Below are 21,744 nucleotides of genomic sequence, written 5' to 3'. Positions count from 1 at the left end.
AGCAACTTTATCCTGACCACTTCTTTTCTTCTCTCTCTCCCTGATTCTCTCCCCCCTGTAGCTTGACATGCATTCTGGTCTGTTCTCCATTAGGTGGTAATAACTTCTCTCTATGGGGAAAGCCTAGGATCATTATACCATAAGCCAGAAGGGTAAGTTCAGTTCTGGACTGGAGTGTCCTTAATGAGACCTCTGGGTGACAGATCTGGTAACACATTCTCCAATCCACTTTTTTTTTTTTTTAAAGTTTTTACTTTTCATTTATTTATTTTATAGAAATATAGTTGATTTATAATATTATATTAGTTTCTGATGTACAATATTATATTAGTTTTAGGTGCACTACATAGTGATTCAATATTTCTCTAGATTATACTCCATTCAAAGCTATTATAAAATATTGGCTATATTCTCTGTGTTGTACATTACATCTTTGTATCTCATTTATTTTATACATAGTAGTCTGTACCTCTTAATCTTCTACCCCTCTTTCCCCCTCCCCCATTCCCTCCCCCCACTGGTAACTAGTTTGTTCTCTATACCTTTAAGTCTGTTTCAATTCTGCTATATTCATTTGTTTCGATTTTTAGATTCCACCTGTAGATGATAACATACAGTATTTGTCTTTCTCTGCCCGACTTAGTTCACTAAGCTTAATACCCTCCAGACCCATCCATGTTGTTGCAAATGGCAAAATTTTACTCTTTTTTTTTTTTAAGGCTGAGTAGTATTCCATTGTGTATATATACCACATCTTTATCCATTCATCTGTTGGTGGACACTTAGGCTGCTTCCATAACTTGGCTATTATAAATAATGTCGCTATGGGAGTTCCCTGGCAGTGTAGTGGTTAGGATTCAGCGCTTTTACTGCAGAGGCCCAGGTTCAATCCCTGGTTGGGGAATTGAGATCTTGCAAGCTGCATGGTGTGGCAAAAAAAAAAAAAAAATGCTGCTGTGAACAATGCAGTGCATATATCTTTTCCAAATTAGTGTTTTCATTTTCTTTGAATATATACCCAGGAGTGGAATTCCTGGATCGTATGATAGTTCTAGTTTTAGACACTGAAATTTCTAAAGCCATGAATGCAATGTAGCAGGAACACTATCACAGGCAATTACTTTCTGTTTCGTTGCTAAAGCTCTTGGATCTATGTCACAGTGATTTTTTTTGGCTTGAGTGTATGACAGAAAAATAATGTTTAAGTCAACATGTAAATCAAGTCATCTCCGCTGGCATTATTAATCTAGAAGGAAGTATTACATAGACAATAGGAAGAGGAAGGATATTTAGTCTATATTTTCAAATGGGACTTGATCATTTTAAAGTTGTTCACTGGCAAAATTTCTCACCAAGTTAGTCTAGACAACATGCTACTTCATAAAAGATAGCAATAATGAAGTTTGGGGTTTTTTGTTTTGTTTTGTTTTTCAGTATTTGCTTTCAGAGAAAAATCCTAAAAATTGTAGGGAATTCTGATGCCAGAAAATTATAAAATGTAAGAGTATACTTAGCAATCAGGGTGGCTTAGCTCATGGTAACTGGCGTATGTATAATTATAATTTGCTTTCCAGTTATTTAAACTGAGACATCCTTGATCAGGTTGAACATACTGTGAGTAGAAGATATCTTTTTCCAAGAAATAAGATGGAGATAGTCTTTGGAGGATGGCCTTACTGAACTGGTAAGTTAACTTTCTCCGGATTTTGACGATTTCTCCAGTTCTTCCATAATTCCTCAGTGCTCTGGCCATTTTCTGGTAAGTCATGGTCTTCCGGTTGCCTTTTCTTTTCCCCCAAAGTTGGGCAAGTTTTTCTTTGTTTTTTGATACAAACTGAAAGGTGCCTTTGGTTTGATCTATCCACTGAATACAAGATGCCATCTCGGGATTACACAGGGACTCGTGAAGGTATTCAAACAGTCGGAGCTTCTTCCTGCCTTTTCCTCCCTTTTGCTGGAGAAGAGTAGGCTGTACCAGCTGGTTTTCAGGGATGCTCTGCAGAGATGGATGAATATTTCCTTCAAGACAGAGGTCCGCAGCACTGTTCTCCAATTATAGACTGATTCCTCTGTGGGCAGCACACCATAGCTGTTGGAATTTCCTCTGACATGAGATCGGTGGTTGATGAAAGCCAGGTAATTTTTGTAATCTGAGGAGTACTGAAGATCTCCAGTGGAATGTTGCCTCAATACTTCAAAAGCATCTTCAAATGCTTGACCCAGCTTGTCTTGTTCAACACAAGCCATACTTCATTAATAAATTGACAATTCTGTCCATCAGAGGCCAATCTAACATTTAGGTGTACTCCAGGTGGAAATAACTTTCTCCTCTGAAGTGCAGGTCTGCAACACCCTTGAGTAACTGTAACCTTCTGTCATTTTAATAGATGTCCTCCAATCCACTTTTTATCACTAATAGAGCTGACATGCTGCTGTCCATGTGTTTCTCCCCTGTGCCTCTCAACTGACTCAGAACTTGACAGAGGAGACAAGCAGTACCTCATACCTCCTTCATGATGGTTTCCAGTGTGGCCAATAGCAGTTTCTTTCTCTGTCTCTTCTCCCTAGCCTGTACATTTCTGGAAGACAGGGACATTCTTTTTCATTTTTGTATCTCCAGTGTCTATCACATTATCTGGCTCATTGAATATCTTCAGTGAACGGATGGATGTATGAAAACTTTATACCATACACATGACTTGTAATATACCTTATAACAGAATTGCATAAATAAGTGAATGAATGACATATACTTGTATACTCTCCATAACTAGCTCTTATTCCTTATCACAAGTTGCCTACCAGCCTGAGCAATCTGAAACTCACAATTTTGCTGCAGGCCTGCAGTTGAAGAACACTTGCAGCTCTTCCTCACTGCTTTGATATTCCAATGCTGATAACACTTAAATTTGTCCAGGGAACTGCAGAACTGTTCAACCCTATCACCAAGAGCCAAATCATCCACTAAGCACAGCGTCAGAGCTGGGTGACAGCATACCTCCACCCATGATCTTCTCTTTATGCTTTTCTTCTCTCCCTTTATAAATGAATTCTGTCTCTTACTGTATTTTAAACTATAAAAGTATCTCACTCAGCCTCCCTTATGATGAATAAGCTGACACAGGAATTCAGGAAGCCCATTAGGTCTATAGAAAAAAGATACTTTTTTTGACGAAATTTTTTCCTCCAAACTCTTGTCCCCTTTCAGAGAAATTTAGCTGTGTTATTTTTAACCTGATTAGGTGTGTCTCTTTCCAGGAGACTTCCTTTCTTTAAACAGTGGGAAATACTTCAGCATGCATCCTCAATTTTAACTTATCAGCAATTATTTATTTGCTAGCCATCTGTACAGCCTGGGTTGGTATTTTAACATAGAAAGAGGTGCCAATTTCAGCATGATTTTCATGGTGGGGCTTCTAGATCATTACCATTGGTGTAGAGAAGGAAAGCCATCTGATGAGCCCAGAATATTTCAAACTCCAACTTCTTTCATGAACTAATCATTTACTAGTAATGAGTAAATATTCTGTACTCTCTCTACCAGTTACTTTTTGCTGTTTAACAAATCACTCCATAATTTAGTAGTTTTAAATGAAAGCCATGTATTCTTTCTCATGAACTTATAGAAGGTCTGGGAAGTTTTGCTGATCTGCACTGAGTTTGGTTGATCGTGACCGGGCTCACTCATGCATCTGTGGTCAGCTGAGTTAGGTAGGCAGCTCAGCTAATCTTGGCTGAGCTTCTATGTCACATGTTTGAGGGTGAATTGGTCCAAGATGACTTTGTGACAACACAGCTCTGTTTGATCTCTCATCCTCTAGAAGGTTAATCCAAGCTTGGTCCCAAAACTGTAGTTGGTAGGATTCCTTATTTAAAAAAAACTCAAGAGAAGAGGAGACACTCAAGGGCTTTTCAAGCTTCTACTTGTGACATGTTTGCTAGCATCCTAGTAGTCAAAGTAATGTACGGTCTTGGTCCAAAGTTCATAGGGAGATGGGCTTCTCGTTACAGAATAAAGAGCATACATAATGAGAAGATTAAGTAAGGCCATCAACTCAATTGATTTACCACTTTCCAAACTCTCCTTTTGACTGGTGGACCTCCAGAGAGTATAACTGTAATGCCCTACCCAATTTTAACCCTCTGGAAATAACAACATCATCATCAACAACAACAACAAAATAGGTTTCATGGACCACCAACTGCACTGCTTAGATTATATACAGATGATCTTATTTTTTCCAGGCAACCCTATAAAGTAGATACTATTATTATCTCAAGCCAGGCACGCTAACGCCAAATCCCATGGGTATAATAAGCATGAGCCCAGTCTTCTGTAAAAATGGGGTCGCAGTTTTGTCTCCTATAGGAACACATATCATAATGATGGCCTTTTGTTATACTTTGTTCTTGTTTCCTGGTAAAAACTCTTTGGTGAGGAGTTTATACACCAAATCTCTTCTTATGGTACAAATTCTTTGAATGGCTAAAAGATGTATGAATATACAAGCATTTATGAAATTGAGACATGCAGTAAAAACTATTACTCATGGATCATTTCTCAATCATGGCTCACAAATCATTTTATACCACGTCCTCAGGACCTTGAAATCTCTCTTCCCCCTCTCAAATTGTTGCTAAGCAACAACAACAAAAAATGGGAAAGAAATTGCTTCTGGGAGCATCCCTCAGCTCTGGTCCATCCCTTCTAGATCTGCTTTCACAAAGATGCTGGATCCAGGAAGGAAGTGACATGCCCATGCAAACATGAAGCTAACTAAGCATATTTAGTAGTGGTTAAGAATGAGGGAGATTAGGGGGAGAAGAGATGCCTGGTGCTGAATAAAGAAGCCATCATCTTGTTAAGCCTAACTTAGGTCACTCCTTGTTACAATAGACTCTTCAACAAATTCTGGAAAGTAACAAATCACTTTATCTTGAAAATTTAATTGCCTATCAAATAAGCTTCTGAAATGACCAACACTGTTCAGTGTGATATAGTCTTTAGGTGCTGTGATTTCATCCTCAATGAAGGCCACACTATGAGGTACAGAGGGACATTATGATGTATATCATAGTACTTATTGCAGGTCCTTTGTTGTAAGTGTTCAGGTTTAATTTGCATTACATGTTCCATGGCCCCTGGGAGTGCCCCAAGTAGCAATCTAAGCCAAGAGTCAATAAAGATTTTCTGTAAAAGGCCAGATAGTACATATGCTAGACTTTTCAGGAAATATGGTCTCTACTGCAATTCTGCCCTTTTGCACAGAAACAGCCATAGACAATACGTAAATGAATGTCCATGGCTGCTTTCCCATAAAACTTTATTTACAAAAAGAGATAGTGGGCCAGATTTGGCCTATAGTCTGTAGTTTTCTGACAACTGGTCTAAAGAATCAAGAAGTCTCTAGAGATTCAAACTCTGCTGCTTTGGAGAATAAGTTTGGCTTCTGAGTAGGTTGAGGCTTAGGCCAATTTAACTGAGAAACAACTTCTCCTTCTTGTCACATGCACCAGTTGGAATCTGGACAGCCTTGGTTAATGATGTGATTTTAAAAAAATGAATGATGTGATAACCAGTGCACTTGACAGCCAAGAAGGGGATTCTGTTGGGGAAACAGTCTCCCAGGGAGAGCAAGACTGCGGCCACAGAGAAGCCTTGTTTCCCTCTGACACAAACGCAGGGTTCTTCTCTGGCAAAGGCTTAACTCTAAAGTGCTTAGAGATGTAAAAACAGGATGAACCAAGGGATTCAAGTTAAATACTTAAGAAACACTGAACTAGAAGCAAGGAAGTCTGAGGTCTAGTCCTAACCTTGTCAATAACTAACCGTAAGAGTCAAGTTATTTGATGATTGGGCTCAAATGTTCCCCAACTATTAAGTAAGAGATCCTAGCGTTTCTCATCTCTGTACTCATCCATCTGCATCAGAATCACTTAGGTTGCTCATTTAAATGGCAAATTTCTGGTCACCACTATAGTTGCATTGAATTATCATCTCTGAGGGTTGGAGCCTGGTGACATGTACGAATAACATGAGCTCCAAGAGTTCTAAAGACCCAGTAAAGTTCGAGAACCACCGGACAAGAAAGATACTCTACAGTAAGCCTTCCAGCCCTCACATCCTGCACTTCTGAAATGTGGCATTAAATCCATCATCTTCTGCAGTGCTGACTTCCCAGGGAGAAATGCCTGTTAACTGTGACACATATGGCATTCATTAGAGCTGTGTGGAATTGCAAAAAGAATAACCAGCCTCACCTATACCTCTGCTTGGAGAAGTGGTCTCTTGGCCTGGGCAGATGTGTTATTTGACAATCAGAAGGGGAAAAAATAACTCCACACCCTTTTCCTCAGGCCAAAATGCAAATTTGGAACTCATCCTGCATGCCTTCCCAGGGAGGCAGCCACAGCTGATGAGGGACTTCGTCTGCGCTTGTAGCAACAAGCCCTGGAAGCTGAATCACATCCTTGAAGCTGACACAGCTCCCTTCGGCTCACAGAGCAGCTGAGGGAGAAGGGAAAGGTTTGTGGACGCGAGGCTGTGGTATCTGTGTTTGTGCTGTGTGTGTTGTACCTGTGTGAGAGTGTGTGGTATGGTGGGGTGGGTGGAGGGAAGGTGTCTGGTGTTTGCACCTTTGTGTGTGGTGCATGTGGTCTGTGTGACATTTGTATATTTGTGTGTGAGAACTGCGGTATTTGTGTGTGTATTTTGTATATGCAGTGTATATGTGTGGGTGTGGTGTGTATATATAGTGTGTGTGTGTGGGGTATGTGTATGTGGTATGGTGGGGTGTGTAGGGGGAAGGTGTCTAGTGTATGTGCCTTTGTTCTTGGTGTGTGGTGTGTGTGGTATGTGTGATGTGTATATTGTATGTGCAGTGTGTATGTGTGGGTGTGATGTCTGTGGGTGTGGTGTGTGTATGTTGTGTATATATATGGGGTGTGCGTGTGTGTGTGTGTGTGTGTGTGTGTGTGCTGGCAGAGGGCAGGATAAGGGAGATGTTTAGCCAAGAGAGCCAGAGTCCATAGATTCAACAGTTCCTACTGTGTGCCAACCCCAGGCCAGGTGCTAAGAGTACAGAGATGAATTAGAACAAGTCACTGCCGGAAAAATCTGAGTCTGCTGTGTAACCTTTCCTGAGTGTTATGAGCCAGGCACTTTCCCTGCATCACCCTCACACCTACCCAGTTGAGACAGAGATTGTGGTTGTTCCCGTCTTACAGCGGGGAAGACTAAAGCTGAGAGAGTTCAGCAATGGAGCACTGTAACAAACCTGAAGAATATGGACCCAGGCAGGTCCAGTTCCAGAGCCTATTCTATTAACCACCACCCTCACAGTAGCTAATTTTACTGCGGGTTTTGCACACATCAGGCTCTCAGGATGTGTGCAAACAACCCCATGAGATAGACACTGCTATCCTCATTGTGCCAGGGAGTGAGTGGTCCAAGGGCACACAGTCAGTAAGTGGCAGAGCCGGGATCTGAACCCAGGCAGTGTTCTCCAGGGTGTGTGCTCCAAGCATTCTGTGACTTTGCCTCGTAAAGGCAGATAAACGTGGCAAGAAACAACAACACAGAAGACATGCGTGGAATGCTTAGAGGAAGCAAAGGATACCTTTCTGGGGGAGGCCACAGCAGGCTTCCCTAGGAAGCGCTATATGTCTTCCTGCATTTGCACACCTGACTCTTAGAGAAATAGCAGAGTCCATATTCCCCTGGCCATAACTTTAAAGACAACAGAAAGAGTCTGAAAGAGTCTGATGGCTGTAACTTCATACCTGCCTTGATTTGTCTTTGGTTGGCAGGGAGCAGGGAGTCGTGTTGTATTTCTTTTTTCTTTCTTTGAACATAAACTCCCTTGATGAAATGTGAAATGCCTCTTTCGGTCATGTAAACAGCCTCTTAGAGTCTCCCCTCCCCAAGAAACCAAAGAGTTGTCAAGGGCAGGCAAGTCTGTATATGAGCAGAGAAGTGGGAAGATGAAAAACCTGTATATGCAGAATAGTGTTGCCCAGAGAGCAAGGGGCTGGGAATTGGAGAAAAAGTCTTGTATATTTTGTTCCCAACTCTATCACAGTTTTTATTTCTCTTTCCAAAATAACTGAAAACTATTTATTACTAAACTCATGATCATTATGTATTTCAGGAGGATCAGCCTGACTAGCTATATTCCCCGAAGACTGTCTTCCCAATGGGAGCTTACCCTCACAGGCTTGGGTTTAGCTGTACAGGACATTAATGACTGCAGCCAGAGCCTAAAGTTTGTTGCAACTGTGGCATGTGTGCTTTTATAAAGAAAATTTTGAAAATAAAGCAATATGTACAAGAGAAGGATCCAACTTAACTAAGTAAATAAGTAGAGAAACTGCACTGGAAGACACCTTAACAAGTCAACTGAGCCAACTCAGTGTGCGTGTGTGTATGTCTGTGTGTGCACGTGTGTATGTATGTGTACGTGTGTGTGTTCACACATCACTTCTGATCCCCTAGCACTTGCATATTTTCAGGAATGGGAGGTCACCGCTCGCCCAGGCAGTCACTCCATTGTTTTATAACTCAAATGTGTAGGATGGGCTCCTTATAATGTTCACCGTTTGTCCTAGTTCTGACTTCTGAAGCTACTCAGAGTCAATTTTGAATACTTTTTAGTGACTTCAAAACCTTTTTTGGAAGAAAGACATGAAAAGCAAACATATATAAGTAAAATAAAGAAACACACAAATTCTTCTCCACATAAAAAGCCCATTGATTATTTGAAGATGACTAATAAATCCCTCTAATCCTTCTCTTCTCCATCCAGCTTAAATACCACTTCTGCCTAGCTCCACTCCCCACGTCCAGAGTCACATGATTCTCCCCAGACACACATGTGTGCACAAGTGCACACACATGCTGCCAGTCGGTGGGCTCAACTCTCCTTTAAAACCCTGTGACTGATGTTGCCCTTAAGGGAAGCGTGGAGAGCTCAGGAGCCTTCCTCTGAAGTTGATGGTCCAGCTCAGCACTCACACAGCATTATTACAATCACATCCTATGCCCAGTGCCCAATTTCCCAACCTGTCACTTGGCTCACCATTGGGTCTTCTTGCCACTTCCCGAGTGTGTGCCCATCTTAAAACCACCCTCCTTTATGACTGGGTCCTTTCTCATCACACTTGTTTCTTCTTGGACTGAAGGCTTGATTCCAGGTCCCTAGCCAGCAATATTTCCTGCCACCATGGCATCAGACATTTTAACAAACTCAGTCTTCATTTCAAACTAGCAATTAAATGTTTAAGGGAAGGCCGAAGACAGACAGGCATGCAGGTAGCTAAAGATTACTCAGTTCTTCAAGAATGTGTAGCTATTGAAAATTACTATCATCTACCCTTCATTTCTCAAGTTTTTCTTCCAAAATATCCTGAAGGAAACTTCCAAGTCCCTTGCTGAGATTGACACACATGGCATCAGAGCACCCAATGCTTTGCTAGTCTAGCAATTCTACCAGAAAAGAAAAGAACGGAATTTGTCATCACCTCTTTTATTCTCAGGTAAGCCATACGAGTGCCTGGTGATCACTGATTCCTTCTCTAAGTGCTGAGAAAAAATTATACACACACACACACACACACATACACACACACTTCTCAGCTGTAGTTTTCTTAGGGATAAATATCAAATTTAGATGTAAATTCTAACATGTATTTTCTTCCTATTTAACATTGAATAATTTGCCCATCTTCAGTCCTCTGGAATTGTCCTCTGCAGTTCCTGGAAGATTACTTAGAGTTACAACTCTGTATCTAAGTTCTTAGTAGGAAAAGCATGAGATTTAGATGTGAATTCAAATCTTTTCTCTTACTAAAAGTAATTTATTCAAGGTGGTAACCTTGAGCGAATGATTTATTTTCTTTCCACAATTTCTTTATCTGTAAAATGGATATAATATATGCCTTCCAGAGTTGCAATGAGAAAGGAATTCAGCAGCATATCTAAAACACCTACTGCAGTGCCTGACATGCCCTTTAACAAAGTTCTGTCCCTGCCCTGTGGGGATCTACTTATTTTGTTTCTGCATCCTGACCTCTGTGCTTCCATAGTATTTCCTCGTGTATCCTCCTCTCCATGTTCTGCCCTTTCCAACTGGAAAATCATTGTCCTCGACAGAGATGGCATATTTTATAAAATTAATACAGCAATAGTTCCTCACCCTTCTCTGTTAACATTCTGTTTTCTGCCCTGGTCAGTGAACCTCTTCTTTCCTTATTCTTATTTTGAAAATACCTTCTAAGCAGTCCACTGCACCCTTTTAATTCTGAGTACTTTTCACAAGTCTCCGTCTCTTCAGCAATTATTAATTAAAGACTCACTATGTCCAGCATGTACTCAGTGTTGAGGACAGATGAACAGATTGACAGGGCCCCTATCACAGCACATCTCACAGGAAGCATCAGGTTCCTGTAGGTGAAGCTGGGTTTAACTCGTGCCCCAAGTCCTAGGGTTAGGGTAGCGCACGATAGAACTAGGATTCTAATCTAAGTGACTTTTCTGCCATGTGATGTTGGCACAAATGAATTTTTTGAGAAATATTAACAGCACCAAGGAAATATTACAAAGTACGCTGTTGGGAGGCCCCATGATCCTCCTTCTGACATCATTTACCTCCACTCAACTGATTATCCACTAATCCTTATTAAGTGGTTACTGGATAGCGTAGTTAAGGTGTAACTGATAACAGCTAAGGTATGAGCCTCCAGTGGAAATGGAGTAAGTGGCTTTATTCACACCCACACACTCTGAGAGGTGGTGGGAAATGATTTAAGTGGCTGTCCTTCCCCCATCACTTACCAGTCCTTTTTAATTCAATATTTTTCCATAGCTCTCAAACATTAAGCTCTAAATACAGTGAACAGAAGGTCATTATACTCCATGATTACACACCCGCCCCCTTCTTTACTCATTCCCCATGAAGTGAGGTAAAAACAGTGTCTTCAGTAGCAGCAGGGCGTGGACCTGGGCTCTTGTCTCACTCCCATCACTAACTCAGTGTGTGACCATGGGAAGTCATAACGCTCTGGGCCTCCTTTTCTTCAACTGTGAAATCAAAAACTTAGATTTGAAAATTCTTAAAAGAAGGTCCTGCACTGAAGTTCTAAGGGGTCAACTGCTTGGATCCAGAGATGTATGGCTGTGCACAGATGTCAGCATCCTGCCCCAAGAGCACTTAGCTTAGCTCTGTAGGAACGAGGACACAGCTCCTCAAGGGGGGCTCCCACAGTGTGACTTAAGCATTCACATTCTTTTCCCAGAGTTCATTTGCTCATTCAGACAGTCTTCATGGGGCTTGTTCCATGAACAGAATTAGATCTGTGGCAGAGGGCTTGTAGCCTGGCTGCGTTGCTCATACACTGTGTGCCTTGAGGAAGCCATGTCACCTCTCTGAGCCTCTTTAGTTCCTCTGTAAATTTGACATAATGGTACACTTTAAATGCAGTGGTGGGTCTAGAAATTTTACGACCACATTATTGATCCAATTGGAAGATGGCCTGAAGGGGTTGCCTTGAACCTGTGATTGTGAAGTTAGCAAACACGAGCACAGGGCATTTGCTTAGATTCTTTATCTGAGGTGTCTAGAGTGAGAGCACGGGTGTAGCTTATATGGGGTGGTGGGACTTGGGGCTCCTCAAGTTACCCCAACAGCAGTCATTTTGCACAGAGCTGTTGTGATAATTCAATGTGATTCCATATGCCTAAGTGCCTGGCATGTGTTCAAAGAAATAGAACAACATGCTGGTTTTGAACTTGAGTGGCTTTGTGCCCAGCTCTTGGTGAAATACACATCACCCTAAAGTCCTTTGTCCTGAAATAAGGTCCATGAGAAGAAGATAGCATTTTTATAGGCGCAGCATGGAAAGAAACAAAATGATCCTCTCTCGGGGAGTACTGTCTTATTCTTAAGATTTGAGGTAGATCCTTGAGATTTTGGAACATATTAGACAGTAGCTGCATGACTCCATCAGTCCTCAGTTAAAGTACTGGGCTTGCAGAGCTGAGGAGTCAGGATTTGTTTATCCTAGTCTTGACAACATTTGGAAATTGAATTTGTGCCTGACTCCTAGCAAACCTTCAATAAGTGTTCAGTGAATGAATAGATGAATTAGTGAATTAATTTTCAAATGAAAAAAAAAAACAAAAACAAAAACAACAATGAACTATTTTGTAAGACCACCTCTGTGAATTTTCAGTTTCCACATATCTCCCCACTCATCAAGTTAGACTACCTGAAGGGAAAACTCCAGAAGGTTTTATTCCCATAGCATTTCTACATGCATAACCACAGGAGAAAGCTCAAAGTATTTTGTAAACTTCTTATTTTTATTCTAGCACTGGTAAATTCTACTCTGAGCTTTCAGATAGATAGACAGATAGATAGATAAATAGATAGATAAATAGATAGATAGATAGATAGATAGATAGATAGATAGATAGGCCATCCTCTGAAATCTAAGTGTTTGTAGGAGTTGTCCCCAGTATCCATTCACCCCTTCATCCTCAGTGACAGAGGCTTGCTTTTTCAGTTGGGTACATGGCTGCACAGGACAAATAGTACATTTTCCCGCCTCCACTACAACTAGATATGGTCATATGATAATTTCCACCCACAGAATGTGAGCAGAAGTGGTGAGGGCAACATCCTGGAAATATTCTTAACCAGAGGGGGCTGTTCTTGCCTTTCCCCTTTCCTCTTAAGTGCTAGCTGGAAAAAAACAACCATCTTGGAGATTGAGATGAACCTGGGAATGGAAGACACGTGTAAAATGTAAAAGATAGGAAGATGGTCCCTAATATAGGTCCCTTCAGACCTTACCTAAAAGAGAAATAAACCTCAACTTGAAAAACACAAACAAAAACCGTATTTTGCTGTTTTCTCTCTCACACAGTCAAAGCAAATCCTGACTCATACAGAGTTGACCCTTGGAGACCTTAGAAATGTTATTCATGCAATGTGCTCACAGAAAATGAGCACTGGACTAGGAAATGGTTACTGGACAGCGTAAAGCATAACTGACAGCAATGACGGTGAGTTCTGGTCCAGTTTCTATCCCTAGTTAGCTTGTAGACATTCAATAAACCACTTCATTTTTAAAGTCTCAGTTTGCCCCTCTGCAGAATATAGGCATTAAATTAATATCTTTTCTACAAATTTACTACCCCATAGTAATTTTTAGAAAAATACAGCATGGGCTCCTGTGTGAAATATCCTGCCAAGGATAAGGATATTAAGGAAAGAAGAATCTGGTTGTAAACACACTCAGTCAATATTTGCTGTGCACTTGACTCATGCCAGGTACTGTGCTAGGTGCTGAGAATACAGAGGTGACTTGAACAGAGACATTAACAAATATTGATAAATAATTGTAAATAGAAATAGATTTGCATAGAAGAGAAGCATTTATGTTACGGAACCATTGTGTTGGGGGGGATATTACCTGGCTGTAGGAAGAAGAGATCAGGAAGAAAAACATGAGGAAGTGATATTTAAACTGAAATATGAAGGCTGAATGGCAGTTGACTAGGTGGAGAGTAGGAAGAAAGAAACACACAAAAACATCTACCTTAAGTGAACTTTAAATGTTCCTTAAGGACAAGTTGATCAAGATTATTGAGCCACAAAAAGAGACTCAGATTTACTCTCTCCCCAGACCCAGCCCTATTATACACTGATGTCTCCCACCAAAATCTCTACCCAATCCTTAATACTCATGACTTCCAACTCTGGAAGATACTTTTTCTTGAAGTGGCAACACTGAACATTTTTAGACTAGACACTCTCCCTTTTATGTATACAGCAGTTTTCAACTTACTGTACACAAAGCAGACTCACATATACAATTTCACATACTATACAAGGTAGATGATATTAGCCTCAGTTACATGGCAGAAAAGCAAACCTGGTGAAGTTAAGTGACATACTTGTGTGTAAGGGGTAGGACCTGAATTTTTTTCCTCTGATATTCTATTTCGCATGTCTGTTCACCCCTCTTTCTAGTGTAGATACCATTTTCACACACAAGTGTGACCGTAAGGGAAAGAAATTAATTTATCCCTTTTAAAGGAAAATTGGCCAATTAATCTAACAACACTAGTGAGAGAGATTAAAGTCAAATAATTTCTTTACTCCATTTGGGACTTCCAAGCCACACAATAAAGTGAATAAAGACTTTAAATCTACCCTTTGGTTTTTGACCCCAAACATGATTACACAGCTTGAACAGAGCCTTTATACAACAGAATTAGCTCTAAATGACAGTTGTCTGTTTCTAAAGAATCGACTCCACCCTCAAAGGATAAAGGTTGAGCACCACAGGGAAGACTCAAAAGAATGTGCTATAAGTCCTGAAGGCAATTCTCAGGAATGTACAAACATGTTTTGAGCAGTGTCAATGCCCTCTGAATCAGGGTTCACCTGGATGAGATCTTTAAGGGTGATCAGCAATTCTTTGAGTGATTTGGCTGTGATATACAAAAATACACTGAATTATACACTTTTAAATGGGAATTATATCTCATAGCATGACTTTTAAAGTGTATCCTCATTGGTTTATAGTGTTACCCCTGTGATAGCTGCTGGAAGACTCAGAGAAGTATCTTTATGCCTATAGGTTGCAGTTAAGCTGGAGACACGGAAACCTACCATTAACCTTGTTCCTTCCTGCTCATGAGACAACTGGTGACCTCCCACCACCTCCTTCAGTTCAATGAGCTTATCACCTCCATTACCCCACAGGAGTCCAGGGGCCTCGATGGAGCCTTCCTGTCTTTCTTCAACAAAGATCTTTGCAATGAGAGTCTTTAAAAGAGAGGAATCTCCATGTCATAGGCCAGCTGCTTTGGGGTCTCCAAGTGTTCATAGAAACTCACGAATCTCCCAACGCTTCTCATGAAAACCACTTCCTCAATAAGATTCCCTACAGCAGAGTTCAAGGAAGCTGCAGAAATCTCCAACATGTGGGGGCAGCAAATGGGAAAACAAAGGTCAGAGAGGTTAAAGCTAATTACTCTGAGGACTACCTTTGGTCAATGGCCTGAGGTCTTTTAAAACTAGCTGTAGAGTTAACTCCTAGTTGGGAGATTAATTGAGTGAAAGGCATTCACACCTTGACTTTCAAGAGGACATCCTCATTACCAAAACACTAATCACTGAGAGAAACTGGATGAGGAATGCAAGAGACTAGTTTACAAAGAGTTTTACCTAAAACTAACTTAAACACACACACACACACACACACACACACACGTACCTTGCATATCATTTTGACATTTATGCATAAATGTCTCTCTTCATTTTTTTATACACTCTCCCTTTCTTTCTGGCTCCTTTTTTCTTTCTTTTCCCACTCTCTCTTTTTTAACTCCTTCATCAAAGGGTGTAACCAGTGCCAAGCACTGACAGAACAACACTGCCATAGTCCCTTCTCCCACATAACTTATGATTATTGGGATACGTCCAGGTAAAGCATCTAGAACATTGCAAAATTCCTTCTCATACTCACTCTTGCAAATGGTCCAGTCTAGACCCATATGTGAAGATGTGTCATTCCTGGAAAATGCCTCCTTTGGTCAAGATTAGATTGAATTTGGTCACCAATGAGTCTTAGAGTTCCCAGAGGCATCACTGAAGTGAGGATGAGTCACAAAAGCCCAGAGACCCAGGGGAATCCTAACTGTTAACATCCCTGGAACAGAATGGGAGGCCCCAAATCACGGTAACCTTGGTTTTCAATATCTTCCTGGCCACATAGAATCCTGGTTTGCTTTAACTCCTCAGAAGTGGGAGAGGCCCAAACATCATAATGAATGAGTTAGGAGCAGGGACTATGTCAATCTGCCAGTGCTGCAGGGCCCCAAGACTACTGACACCTATAGAAAAGTAGGTGGGAACACTAAGTGCCCCGGAATTGACTCAATCACCAGAGGTCCAAATGGCATTAGAATGGCATTTCCAAGATAGAAAATCATACATATTTGAGTTCATTAGGATTAAGTGCTTCTGTGAGTAAAAGAGACCTAGAAAATTACTGCTTAAGTGAGGAAGAAGTTAACTCCATCCTCAGATTTAAACAGTCTTGAGGTAGACATTTCACAGTTGATACATTGGCTCCCTGTGGTCAGCAACCAGGACCTTCTGTATTTGGTCTTCCATTTCCCAAAATACCCTCATGATCCAAATTTCCTTCTGAAATTAGCTACTGCATATTCCAGGAACTAAAGGGAAATAAAGAGTTAAGGACACGCCTCCTCTCTTTTAAAGAAAACTCCAGGAAGATCCCAATGACACTATTGCTGATATAACATTGGTCAAAATTCAGTCACATGACCACATCTTGTAAGGAAAGGTGGGAAATTTGGCCAGGCAGCAAAACTCCCAGGTAAATGTTTGGGCCTGTTGCTAAATGAAAAGGAAGAATGGATTATGAGCCCAGCTACAGATAATATCTGTCAATGGTCATCAATGGATTAGCTAAAAACATTTTTCTTTGTTTCATAAACTTGGATAGAAAAACTTCTGCCTCTCTGAGCCTCAGTTTCTTCAATTATAAAATGAAGACAAGTGATTACCAAGGTGTCACCCATCTCATTTCTTTTTAAAACCTATTTAACTTGGGTAGATTACGTAGAGGATTTTTTTTTTTTCAATTCCTAGCCTCTAAGTGTCTTCACAACTATCTGCAAAACCTGGATATCTTTTGGTAATAGGTGTCTGACAAGGATATGTCACATTCAGTAAGTAGACAAATCTATCAGAGTGTGGTTGAACTAATGATAAGGAAGAACAGGGTCCATTAAACTCCAGGTTAATTGCCAATAAGTGGTCGACTCCCAATTAAGCAGTTGACTTAAAAATCAGACAGAATTACATTAGTCCTTATTTTTCCAAAAACATGTTCAGCCATGTGTATAAATGAATTTTTTGTGCTATTGAAATACAATTGATCCTCTCTGGGAAACCCAGTGAGGACCCAGAAGGCAAGGAAAATGAACTTCACAGCATTTTGTGTGACTTTCCCAAACACAGATGCTAATTCAGCTTCTGAAAATTTAAATCAATCTGTGTGTGCACACATGATTACAAGGGGAAAGGAGCATATTTAAAATAACTCCATATGCCTAGGTTTTTCTGGCAGTTGACCAGGGAAATTTTAATGTTCCTATTGTTGACCCAATATCTAGGAATAAAGTCTTTCACTTTCACTTTCACTGCCTTTCAATCACCAAACACACAAGACTAGTCCCTTAGATAACACCATCACCAAAAGCTAATCCCATTCTAATATCTCAGATTCTGAAATTCATGTATTTATACAACCTGAGGTGCTCTTATAATGTTGAGGCTAAGAATTCGGATGCAGGAACTGGATGGCTGAGAGTGCTGGTTCCTGTTCTGAAATTTATAAGCTGTGTGACATTGAACAAACAATTTCCACATACCTCGGTTTCCTCATCTGCATATTAGGAATGATCATGACATTTAACTTTTTACGGGAGTATTAAGTACAAGAAACTCTGGACTATATGAACTTTATAAATGTTATTTTAAAAAAAGGTAAGCAAACTTTTATTCTTCCACATTGCATTTCTTCATTTCCACTAAAATTTCTCTTTGGCCTGATTTCCATTTCTATCCCTAAATCCCTCCCGCTTATGCAGATCTATCTTTCTTAAGTCCTCTACTAGGTGGAGACCATGGGGGAGCTGTTTCAACTGCAATTGTGCAAGCCCCAACTCTCACTTCTTGACCTTCCATGTCATCTGCCTTTCCTATCTCCACCCTCTCGTTCCAGGCCTTCAAGTGCTGATAGGAGAAGAACGCTTATGGTGCTAATCAGCAACACCATAAATTCACACCCAGCCTCAGCTGGACCCGGAATACAGAGCGGCCCCTCTCTTAGTCACACCTAGTTCCCACTTTCCACAATGAGGGTCCCACTTTCCACACACAAAATTGTTATGCCAACCCTGCCCTCTCAGGATGAATGAATTCTTTTCTTCATGCATGTCCTAGTTCACTCAGTCAATAAATATTTACTCAATCTCTACCACAAGCTAGATTAACAGCTTCCAAGGAGGCTACTCCCACTAAGTGAAGTCTGAGACTCACTTGTTCATCTAATCATTCATTCATTCATTCATTCATTCATTAAAAAATGATCCTACAAGAACACTCAGAACTTTATTATATTTCTCTTTTCTTCCTCCAAACTTTCTCCCAAACTCAATCCACTAATGTCTAAGAAAGAAAAGCTTCTTATTTCTTTGCAAGTCTAGTTCCTTCATCTGCATTCCTTTCCAGTCTCATCTTTTTCCTTTGATATCCATTTTCACATTTCTTCCTTTCTCCCCTTTGGCTAATCCTTTATACTATTCACTTATTTTGAAAGTTTGCATTCAAAAAACAAACAAGCATTATTATTTACTTTTTTATTTTTGCTGTTTCTCACTCTTTCTTACACTCTTCTTTTTAAACATCCCAAGCATATCAAACACTTTCTCAAACCCTCTCCCATTCACTCCTGGACTCCCAGGTATTTATTTGAGCCCTTCAGACGAATGGCCTTCTCCAAGGTCACTAACGGCCGTCAGTGACAAGTTCTAGGAATCTTCCTCAGCCCTCACGTTACTTCTCTTTCCTTTCTAAGGCATTTAGCCCTGGTGATTCTGCCTGCTTGAAATATCACTGCCCCTTTCGTTGTTTTATTCTCAGGATTTTCTGAAGCATCTCTAACGGTTTCTTCCCTGGATGTAGGTCTCCTGACCACCTATTGACGCATCCCCAAAAGTCGGTTCTCTCTTCTCCTTCCTTCCATTGCTAGACATCTCCGTATAGATGGCCTCCTCAGACATACCTCAAGAGGAATGCACAGTTTTCATCACACTCTGTACTACTTCTGCAAAGACCTCTTAAGTGGTCCATTTCTGGAGTCTTGCCAAAATTGGCCATAATCCATAATGCCCATGATAACCAAAGATATTCTTCTTAGATTCACATATATCATTATTGCTACATTCCATTTAAACTATTAGTCCCTTTTTTTTGGTCCATGCAATTTTGCTTTTCACTCTTTCTCTTCATTTGTTTTAAAGCATGGAATTTCTTCTCTTCATTTTCTTGTCTCCTGACATTTTCTTTTAGAATGTCAGCCATGATCATGAATGAAACCCCAAAAAGAGAGGTTTATCAAAATCTATCATGCACCCACTCCTCAGCCCCATCCCCTCCCACATTCCCCAGATGCATCATGGGTTTCATAAACACCAAACTCTTGTAGCTCCTGGAATGGCATGCCCTCTTATTGCTCTGTACCTTTGCTGTTGGGCTGATCCCAGTATCTAGAACACTTTTTCTCCCTTCTTTGCCTGACCAACTCCAGGAGGACAATTGAACAGAACAATTAGTACCTGGATTGGAATCCTGGCTTCATGCACCCTTCACCTCTAGCATCACCTGGGCAGATCTATTTAATCTCTCAAAGTCACAATTTCATCACCTGTTCAGTGTGGCTAACAATAGTAGCTACACCATCAAGGTGTTGCCATGATTAAGTGAGATAATACACAGACAGCAAATGGAACACTGCCTGACATATGCAAGGCCTCAATCAACTGTTAGCTGTCATTACTGTTGTCACAGTCCTGTGGTAGAGATACACCAGGGGTTATGAACACACGTCAGAAGAACAGTTAATATAACCTTGGGGGCTGAGGATGATGGAAGGAATTGCCTCTTCTTATGTGTGTTCATAGCCCCTGGTTTATCTCTACCACAGGACTGTGAAATATATTTTAATTGAATATTTATCGATACATATCTCTGCACAATGGAGAGGCTGGGAGGGTAGGTGCCATGTCTCATTTATGTTTGTATTCATAACACGTAGTATAAGGACTGGTTTTGTAAAAACTCAATAATGTTGAGTGAATGAAGGAACACCCCCAATTTAACTGCAGAGTCAGCTTCTCCTCAAAGAGCACTTCTGGCTCTCCTCCATCCCAGACAAGGTAAGTCATCCTGTTTCATTCCCCTTAGCAGCCAGCACTTCTGCATTTCACAGTCATATTTACCTGGGCAATATCCCACCCCACCCCCACCCCCCACTAGACTGTAAGCTCCTTGAGAGAAGCCACCACATCTGCCGGACCTAACCCAGTGTGTGTTTGCTAAAAGAATGTCTGAACAGGCTGAGATTACTCTTAGACACAGAGTTGCTAGGAACTCAGTAACTGAACTGCTGAAAGCACTGACATGAGCCTTGAGCCAAGCCTTGCTCACACTTCCTGCCTTCCTCCAGAACTCCATGCTTGCACAGCTAAAAGACCCGACTCTCTGTGTGGCAAAGCTTTGGAATCTGGCTGCTAAAATCAAAAGAAGGGAAAGCAGAGGGGCCAGGGAGTCATTTGAAATGACTGTCCTGAGATCCCGTTTCATCATGTGTATGCACTTAGTGACATATCAGGAAACTTTCTTCCAGCAGCAAGTTTTACCCCCCCCTCCACTTGTGGACATGTTGAAAGATCACACATACGTTTTCAATGAAGTCACTGACAATCACGGGAAGCCAGCAGCAACAGCTGGTGGGTCCGAGCTAACCCGAGGCGATTTAATCTCTTGGCCTCACATTGGGAAAGCAGTTTGAGGAAGGTAAAGACTCTGTTAAAAAAAATTTTTTTTTTGAAGAAAGAAAGAGATCAAGAACAACAAGGAGAAATTGTATGACTTGAGGCAGCTGCTGCTGTTACTAGAAACAAAAAAAGGAGGCAGGAGGGGCCCTGGCCCCGTGGAAGACAAGGAGGCTTGTTATCAGCAGCCAGGGTGGCCAGGACTGGTGCTCCTGGGAGGATATACTTCCTTTGTGGAGTGAGATAAGAGAAGACTTCCAACTCCCAGCAGAGCAGCCCAGGGAGTATGGGTTTGGGGACAATTTCTCATCTGGAATGCCTGGACTCAAACAATGTCCAGTATTGCTCATGAGAGATGAGTAACAGCAGAGGGACAATTCACAGGCCAGGGAACCCTGACAACAGTCATGAAAGTCTTGAAAGATGCAGGCAGCAGTGCAGTACAGCTGTTGAGCAATTATGAATTCTGTCAATTATGAATTCTGGGGGAGAATGCCATTCCAACGAGGCCAGCAGTCCTCATCCTGACCGCTTGCACCACAGGCATGATATCCAACAACAGAACCTCTTCCCAAAAGCAAAGCAAAGAGATAAGTAGATTGTGAAAGTCCCTGATGCTCACATATTTCCCACTGAATTTACAGGTCTACTTGTTTGACTCAGATTTCATGATCCTATTTTTGTACATCAGCCAATTAAAAGAAACTATTCTTTAAAAGGAAAGCTTAGTTCCCTCTGAAACTGAAATATTTGTCCATCAGGAGGAATAGCTGACCAGGAGAAATGACCACTTCCACTACTACAATGAATGAGATTGAAACTCTCCTATCATGATGTGCTGATCAGCTCCAAAGGCTTTTCCACGCTGCGTTCACAAAGGTAAATAAGGCACAGTCACTGACCTTGCAGAATTCAACAGTACCAAGGTGGAGCCAGCCACATAAAAAGGTAATTACAAGACAGTGGCCTATGTGCTCCAGTGGAGGTCTGTGCCTACTGTGAACCCCGAGACTGAAGAGAGGAGGGATGAGACCAGGGCTGAATATTGGAAATAAGGAAGAAAGGGAGGATGGAGGGCAGTAATA

The 21,744-nt window shown here is 41.1% G+C and overlaps 1 pseudogene; it reads right to left on the bottom strand.

The window, feature by feature from the left end:
- Positions 1–1,510: 1,510 nt before the first annotated feature.
- On the bottom strand, positions 1,511–2,247 carry LOC130853741 (transcription factor Spi-C-like; annotated as a pseudogene).
- Between the last annotated feature and the right edge of the window lie 19,497 nt (positions 2,248–21,744).

This window comes from Hippopotamus amphibius, chromosome 5 (genome assembly GCF_030028045.1).
Source record: "Hippopotamus amphibius kiboko isolate mHipAmp2 chromosome 5, mHipAmp2.hap2, whole genome shotgun sequence".
NCBI classification, from domain to species: domain Eukaryota; kingdom Metazoa; phylum Chordata; class Mammalia; order Artiodactyla; family Hippopotamidae; genus Hippopotamus; species Hippopotamus amphibius.
The sequence above is the reverse complement of the archived record's forward strand: the minus strand, read 5'-3'. Positions and strand labels throughout refer to the sequence as shown.